The 14,509-nt window shown below is 47.4% G+C and overlaps 1 protein-coding gene across 7 annotated transcripts in view; it reads right to left on the bottom strand.

Moving 5' to 3' along the window:
- The window catches only part of LOC138481500 (cytochrome c oxidase subunit 4 isoform 1, mitochondrial-like), a 718,121-nt gene that overhangs the window by 116,213 nt on the left and 587,399 nt on the right, over positions 1-14,509 (bottom strand). The gene's annotated exons all lie outside the window — the stretch shown is intronic.

Here is a 14,509-nt window from a genome sequence, read left to right as displayed (position 1 = left end):
TGGTCACAGAATGAGTGGTCAAGAATAATGGGAGCACGTTTGTGAGAACAGTCGTACACAATCAGATGAGGGCTAATAACTTGCAATATTGTCTAGTGGAAGGCACAGTACATGGTCATGGGCATTAGGCATAAATTATGAGAGCAGTCATGCACAGGTAGACGCTGGCTAGTAGGTTGTAGCAATGAATAAAGGTAGGTACAATGGTTAGGGCATGAAAGACAAGTCACAAATAGTGCAGTGTTTGGCTATGTTAGATATGATAATATGCTAATATCATAGTAGGCTAAGATACTACAGGGCATTAGTACTTAACAGGAAGCTACACATCACAATCACAGTCTCAGATCGCAATAGGCAGTGTTATACGGGGCTCATAATAATAGGCAAGTACAGTAAGTAGTAGAGGGCCTCGATGGATCGTAAAGTATCTGGCGTAAGGTAACTATGTAAGCTACATATACGTAGGGATGGCAGGAGAAATAGGCTGCTCCTACCTTAAACAAACCGGTGGCAGAGGACCACCTGTCCGGCCGCTGATTCGCTGTTGGTGTCTTCTGTTAAGCAGTAATGCTTGGCGAATGTGTGCAGCATGCTCCAGGTAGCCGCTCTACATATGTCTTGTATTGCTACTACTGCGTGGAAAGCGACAGATGCTGCTCTACCTCTGGTGGAGTGAGCTATTGGAGGTCCAAGGAGCGGGTCACCTTTGGACTGATGGCAATGGCTGATGCAATTTGTCAGCCAGCGTGAGAGACCTTGTTTGGAGATGCACTGTCCTTTAGTGCGACCTTTGAATGCCACGAAAAGTCGTGGGGAGGTACGGAACTCTGTTTCTTTGTATGTAGAATTTCCAGACTCGCGCAATAACTAGAGAGTGTAGCGCGCGTTCTGCCGTTGAAGTGTGGTTACTGAAGAATGTAGGAAGTACAATATGCTCTGAGTGTCATTTCAGAGACTACTTTAGGTGAGAAATTAAGTTGTGTTCTGAGAATCACGCGGTCCTTCTGGAATAAGGTGAAAGGAGGTTCTGATGAGAGAGCCTGGAGTTCACTAATTCTTCTAGCCGACATGATGACTACTAGAATTATCCCCTACCTTAAAAGATCGAGGTCGGCTCCCTTGATCATAATACTTCTCTTGTCTTTCTTGGGCCCTCCCCAGGTTTTCATGAGCAAAATCTCTCAGTTTAACTAGATGTTCTCTTAGTTCATTAACATAGTCTGTTAGCGAGGTTTCCTCCTGTTGTTCCCAGGTGTCTTTTAGTAATCCCAGTATGGATTTGGGCTGTCTTCCGAATAACAATTAAAAAGGGGAGTATCCGGTTGAGGATTGCGGGGTATCCCTTTGTACTATCAACACCCACGGTAAAACCTGATCCCATCCCAACCCCGTGGGACTGGTGGCTCTTCGTATCATCTGTTTAATAGTTTTATTATATCGTTCCACCAGCCCATCCGTTTGGGGATGGTACACTGAGGTTTTCAAGTGTTGAATTCCTAAGGTTTTGCACACCTCCTTCATAACCACCGACATGAAGCTACTCCCCTGATCTGTTACTATTTCCATGGGTATTCCCACTTGAGCAAAGAACGGCATAAGCACATTGCATACCTGTCTTGCTGAGATTCCTCTTAAAGGGAAAGCTTAGGGATACCGAGTGGCATAGTTCACAATCACTAAGAGGAACCGGAACCCTCTACTGGTGGGCTCCAATGGCCCTACAATGTCCATTCCTATTCTCTGGAAGGGCTCCTTAATCAGAGGCATTCTTTGAAGAGGTGCTCGAGCCGGTGTATGAGGACTCATTTTTTGACATATGGCACACTCCTGACAATATCTGGCTATTTCCGCATACACTCCAGGCCAGTGAAAATTCTCCAACACCCTTTTCACTCTCATGTTTTCTGCTAAATGGCCCCCTGTTGTGTGATCATGTGCTAGTTGAATTAGAGTTTTCCGGTATGACTGGGGAACCAGCAATTGCTCCCTCTCTTGGTTGTCCGAGCCTCAGGTCACTCTATATATTAGCCCTTGATTTTCCTTGAAGTATGGAGTGGTAACTGGGATCCCTCCTATTGCTTGTGCTTGCTCCTTGGCCCTTTTTAGGGTTTCATCCAGTCCGGTTTCAGTCCGGAACGAGGGAAGATGGTCCCCCACTCGCCAGTCTATGAGGGAAATATCCATTCCTTTTCCCTGTTCTTTTCCATACTCCTTCTTTGGCTCTTTGTGGTTTGCACCCTTCTTGCCGGTACCCCGATCTCGGTTGTGGAAAATGGAGCTTCCTTTAACCATTTGTCGAATTCTGGTATATCTGTCTCTATTAGTACCGGGGCTGGGATGGTGGAAATAATGGCTACTTTAATTGGTATCTCGTGTCCCTGTAGCCCCAACACAATGTCTTTTGTAGGGTACCCTTTTACATCCCCATGTACACATTTTATGTCAATGGTTCTCACCTTTCCTGGGTCTTGCTCACTCACATGCGGTTGTATGGCCGTCTGTCTGCTACCGCTGTCCATCATGGCTGGTTGGGGATGTCCGTCCACCGTTACCTCTATCATATAGGGCAGTTTCTTCCAATATCCTGGTGTTTGTAACGTTCCAATATCCATTGGTTCTGCCTTGGTTTTTCTGGCACAGAAACGGGCTGCAAGGCCCCATTCCCCACATTCAAAGCATTGGGGTGCCTATCCTTTTAGGACGCTGGTTACGTTGGTGGGCTTAGGGTCTGGTCTATTCCGTGGTTCCTGGGTAGCTCCCCGGTAATTGCTGCGCATGATAGGAGTTTCATGGTGGGGCCTCACTGGTAGGGCCGTGAAGGTGCAGGGTGTTCCGGCTTTTTGATAGGCGGTGGCCACATCAATGGCTTCAGACAGAGTAAGGTGGTGATGTTGCCTTACCCACCGTTGGATGGGACTAGGCAGGGCGTCAATGAATTGTTCCAACATCACTGTTTCCTTAATCTGTCCAATCTTGGCTGTGTTGGGTTGTAGCCATTTCTCCGCTAAATCTTGAACGCAGTAGAACAATTGCCTGGGGCTCTCGCCGGGTTTGAGTCTGGTTTCTCGAAACTGGAGCCTATAGGACTCCTAATGCATCTCCAGTCTTTCCAACACTGATTTCTTGATGTCCGCATATGGGGTGTCCCCTGTGGGATTAGCTGCCTGATATGCGCCCTGCATCACTCCAGTAAGCATGGGCGCCAAAAAGAAAGACCATCGGTCCTGTGGCCGTTGTGCTGCTCGGCTATTCTTTCAAAGTTTACAAAGAAATAACTCGGGTCATCCCCCCGCCTGGTATTTTTGAAGTACGGTAGATGAAATAGCCGGATGTGCTCGTTGTGTCGCCACTGATTCACCCAGAATCCTCAATGCTTCTCTGCCCTGTTTCTGAGCTGCTGTGTGCACTTGCAGTGACTGTTGTAGGGCCTGTCGATCTGCTTGCGCTTCATGCCCTTGTACTTGCACTAACTGTTGCAGGTGCTGTTGGCCTTCAGCCATTGCTTTTAACACAGCTTCCATGCTGATGGGGATTTGCTTTCCTCTTAAATCCACTTCTGCCACCACTGTTAAGTAGTCAGCCGGAGACAAACAAGGTTTTTCTTTCAAAGATGTTTATTTTCACAACTAAAAACTTCACAGGTCATTGAATTCAGACAACTGATGACTGTTCCTTTCACCTCCCATGCATTGGGGATGCGACTTGCTTTACTTGCAATTCAGCGGTTATGCTTTTAAAAAATCCCAAGATAGTCTCTTATATTTCCCCGGTGCGTACAAGCTTTCACCCCACAACCCGCTCGCCGGCCGGGCAAAAGAAATAAACAAAAATAGAAATTGTCCACAATTCACCCCTCGTAATACTTTCCCTCCGGTTGCTGCGTTTCTTCTCTGGAATGCTGTCTTGAGCCTCGGACCAGGTACGGTGTCAATCTGTGGGTTTTCCGCTTCTTCCTAGTAAGCCCACTCGTACTCTCCGCTGGTCTCACTCCAATCGGATCCGGCGCCCATCGCCACACGCTATTCCTGCAAGAGAAGACCCCGTCTGAGTCTCTTGGAGTTGCTTTTAACCCTTGCTCCGCTCCTCCCCCCCTTAATCACCCCCGGGTGTTCCCAGCAACGATTTTTGTCACACCTGAACCTTATTCCCCACATCCCCGCTGCTCCGCCCGCTGTGAGTTAACCCTGTACTTCGTGTCTGTTCTGGTGGGTCTGATACAATAAGGAAACCCGGTTTTCCCTTTCCTTATTTTCCTTACTTTTCCCATCAGTGGACCCCCTCCCTGATGCGGTATTCCGTGAGGCATTCTGGGATCTGTAGTCTTTTCCCTCTTTTCCTTTCCCTTAAAGGCCAGCATTGGCACCAGGCTGATCTCTTCCGCAAACCCCTCCTTTCTCCTGGGATCCAGGGCGGCCGCTACTGCTTCCACATCACACACCCTTGAACAAGCTCTGTGCCAAAACCCGATCCTAAAGGTAGTTGACTTTTCTAAAGAGTTCATTTTTACAAACAGATGCCTCCCTTACAGGGTTAGGCGCAGTCCTATCCCAGGTTTGCAATGGATTGTAACACCCCATTTTATTCACCAGCTGCAAACTGTTCCCACAGGAAAAAACATATTCAGTATTAGAGCTAGAGGCCCTGGCCATCAAATGGACCATAATCCATTTTAGATACTACCTCTTAGGACGAAAATGTATACTCGTCACAGATCACTCACCCCTAATTTGGATTAGCCAACACAAAGAGTCTAATCCTCGGGTCATGCAATGGTTTCTAGACCTACAACCCTATTGTTTCACAGTTGAACACCGAAAAGGAAAAGATCAGGGAAGTGTAGATTTTCATTCCCAGTTCCCCTGTGAAACAAATTTGGCTACATCGCATGGAGGAAGGGTATGTGAGAAACCTGAAGGTGTCTCCCTGACTACTCCCCGGGGGTCTGTCATCCAGGTGGCAAGGACACGGCCATCGCTTTTGGATCCAGTTCCTGGGGTGGACCAGTGAGGGAGGATTACCTGGATGGGGGGGTCCTCTGGGGGTGGAAGTGGGATACCAAAGGGTGAAACGCGGTATTCCCCTTCCGACAACTTTTCACCAACCTACCACGTAGGATATACAAGCACTTTACGCTCCAACCTCCCTTTTCAGACATGAACACTTTCGCACAACACAAAGGACGAAGGACAAACACTAGAGCTATTTACCTGATATGTCCCAACACCAGGGTCAGGCAAAGTCAGGCAATCGATCCAAACCAAACACACCTGATGGACCTTTTCCCTTCCCCACAGGGATAAAACGTGATATGATATGATAATGATATGATATGGCATTTGTAACGCGCCTCTACACAAGTGTTTCAAGGCGCGACGAGGCAGGGGGGGGGAACAAGGGGAGACAGACAATGATCCTACTAGGCCAGGTGTCATTCAGATCGTGCAAGTGCAAACGGTAGAGGGAAAGGGAAAAGTGCAAGGGGGAAAGGGAGAGGGGAAAGTGCAGTACTGGGTTAATAGCATACAGCAAACAGGATAAATAACAAGGGCCAGCTGGTGGCAAGTGCGAAGTAAGTGCAGACAAGTGCTGGGAAGGGGGGCTGTAGGGATACAGACACAGTCCCGTAGTGCAGGGGTTGCCATGGAGGCAGTGCAGGGGAGAGTGGCTGGGCCAAGGACCGAGAACGGTGAGTGGCCCAGTTGCAGATTCAGTGCAGTTTCAGTAGTATTAGCAGGGGAGAGGGTGAGAGAAAGCGGAGGCAAAGAGGAAGGTTTTGAGGTGCTTCCGGAACCGGAGATGGTTCTCCTCAAGTTTCAGAGAGGCAGGAAGGCTGTTCCAGAGGGAGGCCACTGCAGCGGAGAGAGATCTGCCCCCAACTCGTTGTTTGGAGAAGCGGCTGACCCTGAGGGAGTTGGAGGCGGATGAGCGAAGAGCTCGAGAAGGAAGATATTTAGGAAGAGAGAGTTGAAGGTATTTTGGCCCAAGGCCCCAGACAGCCTTGTGGACAATGCAGAGGGTTTCAAACTTGATCCTCGCAGTCACTGGGAGCCAGTGCAGTGATTTCAGTCCTGGAGAGATACGGTCCCTGGGCTTGAGGCCAAGGACAAGTCTAGCAGTCCTGTTCTGGATGAGTTGCAAAGGGCGGAGAGTAGAGGCGGGCAGATTTAGATAGAGGCTGTTACAGTAGTCCAGCTTCGAGAGAACCAGGGCTCTAGAGACAGTGAGCTTCTGGTGGAAGGAGAGGAAGGAAAGGATACCTCTGAGGAGGTGTAGCTGGTAGTGTGACTTCTTAGAGACATCGGATATGTGAGGAGAGAAGGAGAGTGTGGAGTCGAAGATGACCCCAAGGTTTTTTGCCTTGCAGGTAGGAGCAGGAAGAGGGCCAAGAGAGGCCGGCCAGAGAGCTGCAGGGAAGGAGGGAGTGGGTGTGCCGATGAGTAGAATCTCAGTCTTACTGGCATTAAGGCAGAGGTCGTTGGCGGCACACCATTCCTGGATAGCAGAAAGACAGTCAGAGTTGAGGGAAGGAGAAGAGGAGGTCGAGGGTAGCCTGAAAATGAGCTGGGTATCATCCGCATAGCACTGAAAGTTGGGGCAGAGAGCAGCAATGCGGTGGGCGAGAAGTGCCAGATACTGGTTGAACAGCCAGGGAGAGAGGTTAGATCCCTGGGGGACACCACAGGTAGAGAAAAAGATGTCAGAGAGGAAAGAGCCCAGTTGGACCTGGGAGGGTCGATTGGAGAGAAAAGAGGTCAGCCACGCCAGAGCCTGACCAGTGATACCCAGGTTATCACGGAGAAGGTTGAGCAGGATGGTATGGTTGACAGTATCAAAGGCAGAAGAGAGATCAAGCAAAATGAGAACACATGGAATGTTAGAGTCAAGGTTCGAGAGCAGGTCCTCACGGATGTTCAGGAGAGCAGTGTCCGTGCTTCTGGCAGCTCTGAAGCCAGACTGATGGTCATGAAGACTACCAACAGATTCAGCATGGAGATTGAGTTGGGAGATGGCCAGTTTCTCCAGGAGCTTGCCCAGGAAGGGGGTGATAGAGATTGGGCGATAGTTAGCCGGGCAGGAAGGGTCGAAAGAGGGTTTCTTAAGAAGGGGGTGCACAAGGGAGTGCTTGAGAGGGGATGGGAAGACCCCAGAGGCAAAGGAGTGATTGCAGAAGTCAGCAAGGGCAGGAGCCAGGGAGTCTATGTGGTCCTTGATAGTCTTGGAGGAACAGGGGTGGAGCTGTTTTGACGAGACTTTCATAGATCGGACTTGTCTTGAAACCTCGTCAGCAGAAAAAAGGGGAAAGGCAGAGAAGGAGAGAGGAGGAGTGGCTGCAGAAGGGCCAGAGGAAGGGCAGAGAATAGAGGGGGGGAGGTGATAGGAGGAGAGTGAGGACAGGATGTCCTGAGTTTTTTAAATGAAGTGAGAGGCCAGTGCCGTGCAGAGGGCCTGGGAGGGGACAGGAGAGGTAGAGACTGCAGCAGGGTTGGCCAGCTCCTTGCAGATTTTAAAGAGTTTGGCCGAATTGTTAGATGCCGCAGAGATGCGGTCTTGGATAAGGGCTCTCTTCTTGGTGAGAACGTAGAGCCGGTATTGCCTTTGGAGCAGGCGACAGGCCAGTTTGTCAGAGGTGGAATATGAAGCACGCCATTTCCTCTCTGCCACCCTGCACTTGCGTTCGAGGGTGACGAGATCCGAGTCATACCAGGAGTTACATTTGGCTTTGGGCTTCTGGCGGATACTAATGACAGGGGCAAGGATATCAAGAGTATCAGATATAGCAGAGTGGAGAGGGCTGTGTCATGGTGGGAGTCAGCCGAAGGGGGACGAAGGGGCAAGAAGGTGGCAGCGAAAGCCTCAACTGACACGCGCTTCATGGGTCGGATGAGCGAGAAGGAAGGTGGCAATGATGGGGGTGGCTTTGCCTGTGGGATAGGGAGGGTGAGGTGGGAGGAGAGGAGAAAGTGATCACTCCAGGAGAGAGGAGTGGAGAGAGGGACAGAGAGGGGAAGGTCAGAGGAGATCAGGGCATCAAGAGTGTGCCCTGCAGAATGAGTCGGCCCAGATGGGAGAATAGAGAGTGAGAGCGAGTTGCAGAGGTCTCGAAAGAGTCCAGAGGGGGAACAGGAGGTATCCAGGTGGATGTTGAAGTCACCAAGAAAGAGGAGTTGAGTGGTTGAGGACAGGAGTGAGGAGGAGAGGTCCGCCCACTCGGAGAGGAAGCAGGAAATTTGACCAGGTGGCCGATAGATAGTAGCCACGGTAAGGGAGTGGCTAGGCGAGAGAGAGAGTCGGCAGACAAGACATTCAAAAGAGGAGTAGGTCTGTGTGGGAGTAACAGTGGCAGGAATCCACTGAAGATAAGGGCCACACCCCCCCCAGCACGGTTGGGCCTGGGCACGGAGAGGATCTTGTAACCGTCAGGTAGTAGTGTGTCAAAGCTGTTGACAGAGCTGGCCGTGAACCATGGCTTAGTGAGACCGAGTACGTCAAGGTCAAGTTCCTCAAGAAGGCGGCAGATATCAGAGGAATGTTTGACGGCAGAGCGAGAGTTAAGAGTGGCAATGTGGAGAAGGTTGCTATCTTTGAAGGACTTCTTCCGGGGAGGGGCACAGATCAGAGGTACGCCCTTCGGAGGTGAAGAACGTGGAGCACAAGAGCATAATACAAGCAAGGCAAACCGCACGTCCAGGGAGCTAACACAACACAGCAGTTCAAGAGGAGGAGAAAGACGGCCAGAGTCCGGCAGCGAGTCCAGTCTGCCTGCTGTACCTGCTGTGTGCTCTGCTATTCTCCATGGACCCTGTTGGATCGGTTTTTTGCTTGGTGTTCCTGTCACTTTAATTACTAAGGACTGCCTACAAAAGCTGAATTCGGCGTGCAGCGCTGGCGTGCAGACTCAGCCGCGGGCAGACACGGCTGACATTGCTGCCCCCACTCGCTGGATGAAATGGTAAGCAACGCTCAGGAACTGTTTGTAGCATAGGTGTTGGTTGCCCGAACAATTTCCGGCTCCGTGAAAGACATATTTAAAATTCACAGCTATGAAGGAGCACATATCACACGGCCTCTAACGCGATTGGAGCTGCGTGGGCGTACCCAATCTGATACGTTTGCATGATGAACTCGCCCACGTTCAATGAGCAGAGGGTTGTGCCGCCGGTTGTGGCAAAACAAGGTGAGATAAAGTCCATGCTTCAGCAGGTAATTCCCTCTGAGGACGGAATCCCTTTGGTCCCACCTGTGACTTCAAGTGACCCCTAGGTGGCTGCTACCTATGCCACTAAGCATTATTCAGCACCAGCGCATGAATGCGCAATAAAGACAGCTTCAAACTCAGCCTCTATTGATGTTAGTCCAAAGGCGACTGTGAACGAGAAGTTTAAGGTCAAGAATGCGGAAATGCTAGAGGCTGACACACCCAACCCTGACATCAAAAGACCCAGCGGCGGCCCACGGGATTTCATAACTAAAGAAGTCAGCATGACTGATGAGACAATACCAGCTGAGACAGCTATTTCTGATACTGACACTCATATCATAATAAACGTAAGCTCTCTCGATGGATTCACCAGTAATGTCAGTAAAGCAAGCTCAGAGCAACTTCAAATACGACATGAGGAGCTCACGGATTGTAAGCTTTTGCTGCAACCCGCGAATACATCCAGCAGACGCACCTTGAACAAAAATAAGCCAGGTTGTGAAGATCAACATGTCGGCATAATCAACGTGGTATCAACAAAGTTGCCCCTCTTGAATGATAAACATTCAAACCCTTGAGGACTTGAAAAAGCTGACTCAGCACCTGTCCAACTGCATGAAGATGACAGCAAGTTGATAGCAAAGACAGTGAGTGCTGGATCGGATCACCCAGGAACCCAGCAACTCCAACGACAGACAAGTATCAAGATCACGCCGCCAGAGAGGCACACTTGACGAAACGATGAAGGTCGACTTCTTGAGATCACGTGATAGGTTGATTGCTAGTAGCGGAACTGGGGATTCTTGTCCCCCTGACATTAATACACTGAGTCACCATCAAGTTCATTCATACAGGAATGATGAAGCGTCTTTTTTGCTACATGACAAGCGCCCAGTCCAACATGGGCCCTCAAAAACCAAGACAAGCACTCCACAGGTCATGAAAGAAGATTCATCATTAGACATAGAGTTAAACGGGAAAGGCCCAAACATGATTGGCCAAAAACAACAACTGGCTACAATGGCTGACAAATCCTCAGGCCATGCAACTTACACCTGTTTTCAGTTACCAAATAAATCGGCATCTTCATCCAGTTTAAAAATGGAGGAGCAAGCAATTAACAACAAAGACCAGATTTCCGTAGCAGCTGGCATTCAATTTCACAACAATGTGCTTGCTGCAACTGCCATTGCAATGGCACTGTTTGTAAAACTTTATGAGTCAATAAATGACTGTCTAAAAGACCAAGGATCACTACAGGTAACATCAAACACAAAGTTAATTGCCCTAAAAACGCTCTCTAAGCAAATTCAAAAACGACTTGACTATGAAGTTGAAACCTCATTGAAATGGAACAACAGGCTTAGTGACCTTGCAAGACTAAGACTGCGGGTAAATTTGAACTGATGGAGGCAGTGATTGACTGTACTAAATGGATGCAACACAACTTCCACAGCATGACTCCCAATGTTGTAGATAATTCCGCCATGAACACAGAGATAAGGAACGCAGAAAAGACTACCAGCACAGTCGCTGGCTCAAACCTGATGCCAATTAGAATTGATTCTCAATTGGAGAAAAGAAGTAAAGCCACCACCAAACAATCCTCTTTAACTACCAATGACCTGTCGGCCATTCCAAGTAACCTTGTACAATCACTTGGCACGCCACAAGTTCGCATCTTGAATCGAATAGATCCCTCCTAAGAGACCCCAGCTACACAATCTAATGGTCATTCTAATCTCGATGTTAGGATTATTGATATGGAACAAGTTACTTACCTGTAACTGTTGTTCTCCAGCATGGGTCTGGCATGGATTCACATGCAAACCCTCCCACCTACCCCTCTGCGGCTCTTCACTTGGTCATACTGCCTCTTGGCGTGCTACCAAATCTGAGGATGGCTGCCAGGGGCGGGGCTTAGGAAGAGGGCAGTCATTGGCTGGGGGCAGTATGACCCAGAGATCAGTGATTGGTTACTACTAAGAAAGACTGATCAGAAACGAAACTGATACTGATTTTTTCTTTACCGAGGATTCCCAGCCTGACGACGGGGAATATTCATAAGCATGTGAATCCATGCCAGACCCCATGCTGGAGAACGAAGCTGCCACCAAAACAGGCCAAACGGCTCCAATGTGTCGAGTGGAAATCTAACGTTTGACATATTTTCCAAATCAACCAAGCCACTTACTACAAATGAGGTATTCTTGAAATCCAAGTCAAATAATGCCCGAGGAACCTTTTTGACTGGAAAAAAAGACCCACCTTAAAAACCAAATCCAGTTGCTCAAGGGGTTTCATAAGAAATTTAACAAAGCCGCTGCTGGTACCCCTATTCGTTTGTTGGGTCTCTCAGAAGATAACCAAAGACAGTAACAATATTGATCTACCAAAGCTGCCCCAAATGTTTGAAGTTGGCAATCCAAATAAACAACCTAGATTAGAGGAAAGTGAGTATTTTAGTACTCATTTGTTTATGACAGACGACGAACTACGAAACCTCTCAACTTATTCGATTGAAGACAATGATTGGTCCAGCTCAGAAGTCCTTCGCCCTCAAGGTGTTGATTCAAGACATACTCTTGATGTAGGTATAACTAAGCAGCAGCCTGACAGGCCTTAAGGGGCACGTCCTAAGCCACCCCCATTGTCAGTTCATACAGTGACACAAATATTCAATGGCCAGAAGTCTTCGGCAAAACAAAAGAATGGAGTGATTGAAGGTGCAGACATCTCCAGCTCTCAGAAACCGGTGGTGTTGAAATCCACTTGGAAAGCAGCCATCAATGCGTCAATTTTCCCGATTCTAAAACAAACGGATAAATGGAATCGTGTTGAAGCTGACAAAGGAGTTTTGATTCTGAAATGGAATCCAAAACTTATGGCGGCACAAGTTGAAAAGCAAGGTTACAATACCAACCAAGCTCAAGACATACGAGCCAAACAAAGCTATGCGCTGAGTAAACTGTCTGGAAAATATTGCGTGAGGGAAAAATTAAACAAATTTGAATAGGCACAACGTAATGAAATTGTTGCATTGCGCCCCAACGCTAAGAACAATAACACCGGATGACATCTTAATTGTGGAATATGTCTATGAATGTAGATCTGATTGTGTATTTCTACATGTTAACTCATCACTGATTGAAAATACTCTAGTGTCTGCCAGCCAGGACTTGCTATACTTTGGTTATGAGCTAACATTGTTTCTCGACGCATCTTCCAGTAAATCTCAGCTAGCTCAATTTCAAAAGCGACAAGACACAGGATTTCAAACAAGTAACGATAACAGACATATCGCACTAACGAATAAGATCAAAGAGAATGATCGTCAAAGTATTAAGTTTAATATCAGAGAAGCCTCTCCTCAAAGAAAATCGGACCGACAAGAAACAGGCAATTGAGCGACTATTAGCAACAAAAGCTTGATTCTAACTAGCAAGGTTTGTTATTATCATGGAGCACTCGCAGATTTAACCATCTATTCAGTGAAAGTGGGATTAGGAAAGATTGCTACTCATTCATTTGTCTTCAAGAGACATCACTGAGCGACACCCCCCTCTAAGTGATGGATATACAATCTTCTTAAATGCTGCTGGTAAAAACAAGACTGACCGCCCATTTTCGGGTTTGATTACGATGATTAAAAACAACAGAAGCTGGGATGTAGTACGATCATCTAACCCGAACTTGTTTGTTCAATCAACTGTGCTCTTTGCAAGCCGGCAACAAAATCAAGGAATGGAATACCTTCTCATCGTAAATGTCTACTGGAAGCCGGCTAAGATCTCAAATATGAAATGTATCAACTCTGTAACGGCAATCATTGATGAATGTATTCTAGAGTTTAACAACATCCACAACATAGTGTGTGGAGACTTGAATGCATCAAGGTTTAACCAGCATGGAAAAAATATCGACCTAAAGGCAATGCAACTTAATCGAACGCACCAACGAGCTAAATGCTGGGAAGACGAATTGCTCGCAAGGAGTTGTGAAATGCAAAATGGTCAGGTCGTTGGGGACATCCCGACTAGTCCCACGTGCACGTAACCAGCAGGCATTTGTCATCACTGATCATAAAGCTAGAGGTCCTGAAAACTCACCAGAGTGACCACAATGCTATGGTTGTCCTGTGGCAAACCGAATCATCTTTACCCACCAACAGATATAGCTGTAAATTGTTGGTCAATCAAGGTCGAAACTGCTTAAAGCTGAATAAAAAGGCAATTATGGAGGTTCGACAAAAATTTGCTACACAATGTGACTGCATAAACACTGTCCTGATTATGCACCTTTGCTGGAGCAATACCAGTCAGTCCAAAGTGGATTCAAATTTGATCAACAGTGCAACAAATATCCATTCAGTTCGAAGCTGGCAGTGGAAAGAAAGAAAATGGAAAAGGACATCAGAGCTCGAAAAATGATCTTCACGGACGAAAGTAGGCTGGCCATAAAACGGCATCGCCAAAAGTACCGGAACTGGCTTATCTCATTTAAACAAATTCGAGATCGAGAAAGAGCAGAGGAAATGCTGAAATCAATACAGGCTCATCATAGCAGAGATACCTGGACGATCATCAATGAGGGTTCTCTATCCCAGAAAGCAATGAGCACTAATGTAAGCGCAGCTGCTTGGGTGAAACATTATTCAACAGAGTTTAAATCAAAATCGACTGAAGACAGCGAGGAAGACATAATTAATGCAATCGTAAAACAGAAGAACTCTGGCGCAGAGGGACCAGATGGTCTGTCCAACATCATGCCGAAAAAGTACAAAGAGCAGTGGACGGTATTCGTAAGTCTACTCTTCTCCCAGATTTCTACAACGACACAAATCCCTTCATCTTGGCAAAATGATCCAAACAACTACCGTCCGATTGCACTTCTTGATGTTACCAGAAAGATGTTTGCTTCTTTTTTACAGCAAAGCCTGTCAAAATGGGCTGAAGACGCAGGATTTTAGATTGCAGAAAAACCGGACTTACAAAAGGAGTTGGCGTTGAGGTGAATTTAATGCTGCTAAATCTGCTCAAGATAGAGGCTATTAAAGAGAAGAAAAATGTATTCCTTGCTGTTATAGGCCTACCTCAGGCATTTGGCAGTGTAAACAGAACAACCCTTTGGACGAAGCTTAAGAACTGGAACTGTCCTGCAGTGATTCTACTACCCATAAAACTGTTATATTCTAAAACATCAATAAGAATCTGACTAAATGCAGAGGGAGACCTCACTGACAAAATTCCGACTGAATTAGGGGTCAAGCAAGGGTGCCCATTGGCAGCTTCACTCTTTAAACTCCAT

Source organism: Ambystoma mexicanum, chromosome 5p (assembly GCF_040938575.1).
Source record: "Ambystoma mexicanum isolate Mex_15411 chromosome 5p, UKY_AmexF1_1, whole genome shotgun sequence".
In the NCBI taxonomy this organism is placed as follows: domain Eukaryota; kingdom Metazoa; phylum Chordata; class Amphibia; order Caudata; family Ambystomatidae; genus Ambystoma; species Ambystoma mexicanum.
The sequence above is the reverse complement of the archived record's forward strand: the minus strand, read 5'-3'. Positions and strand labels throughout refer to the sequence as shown.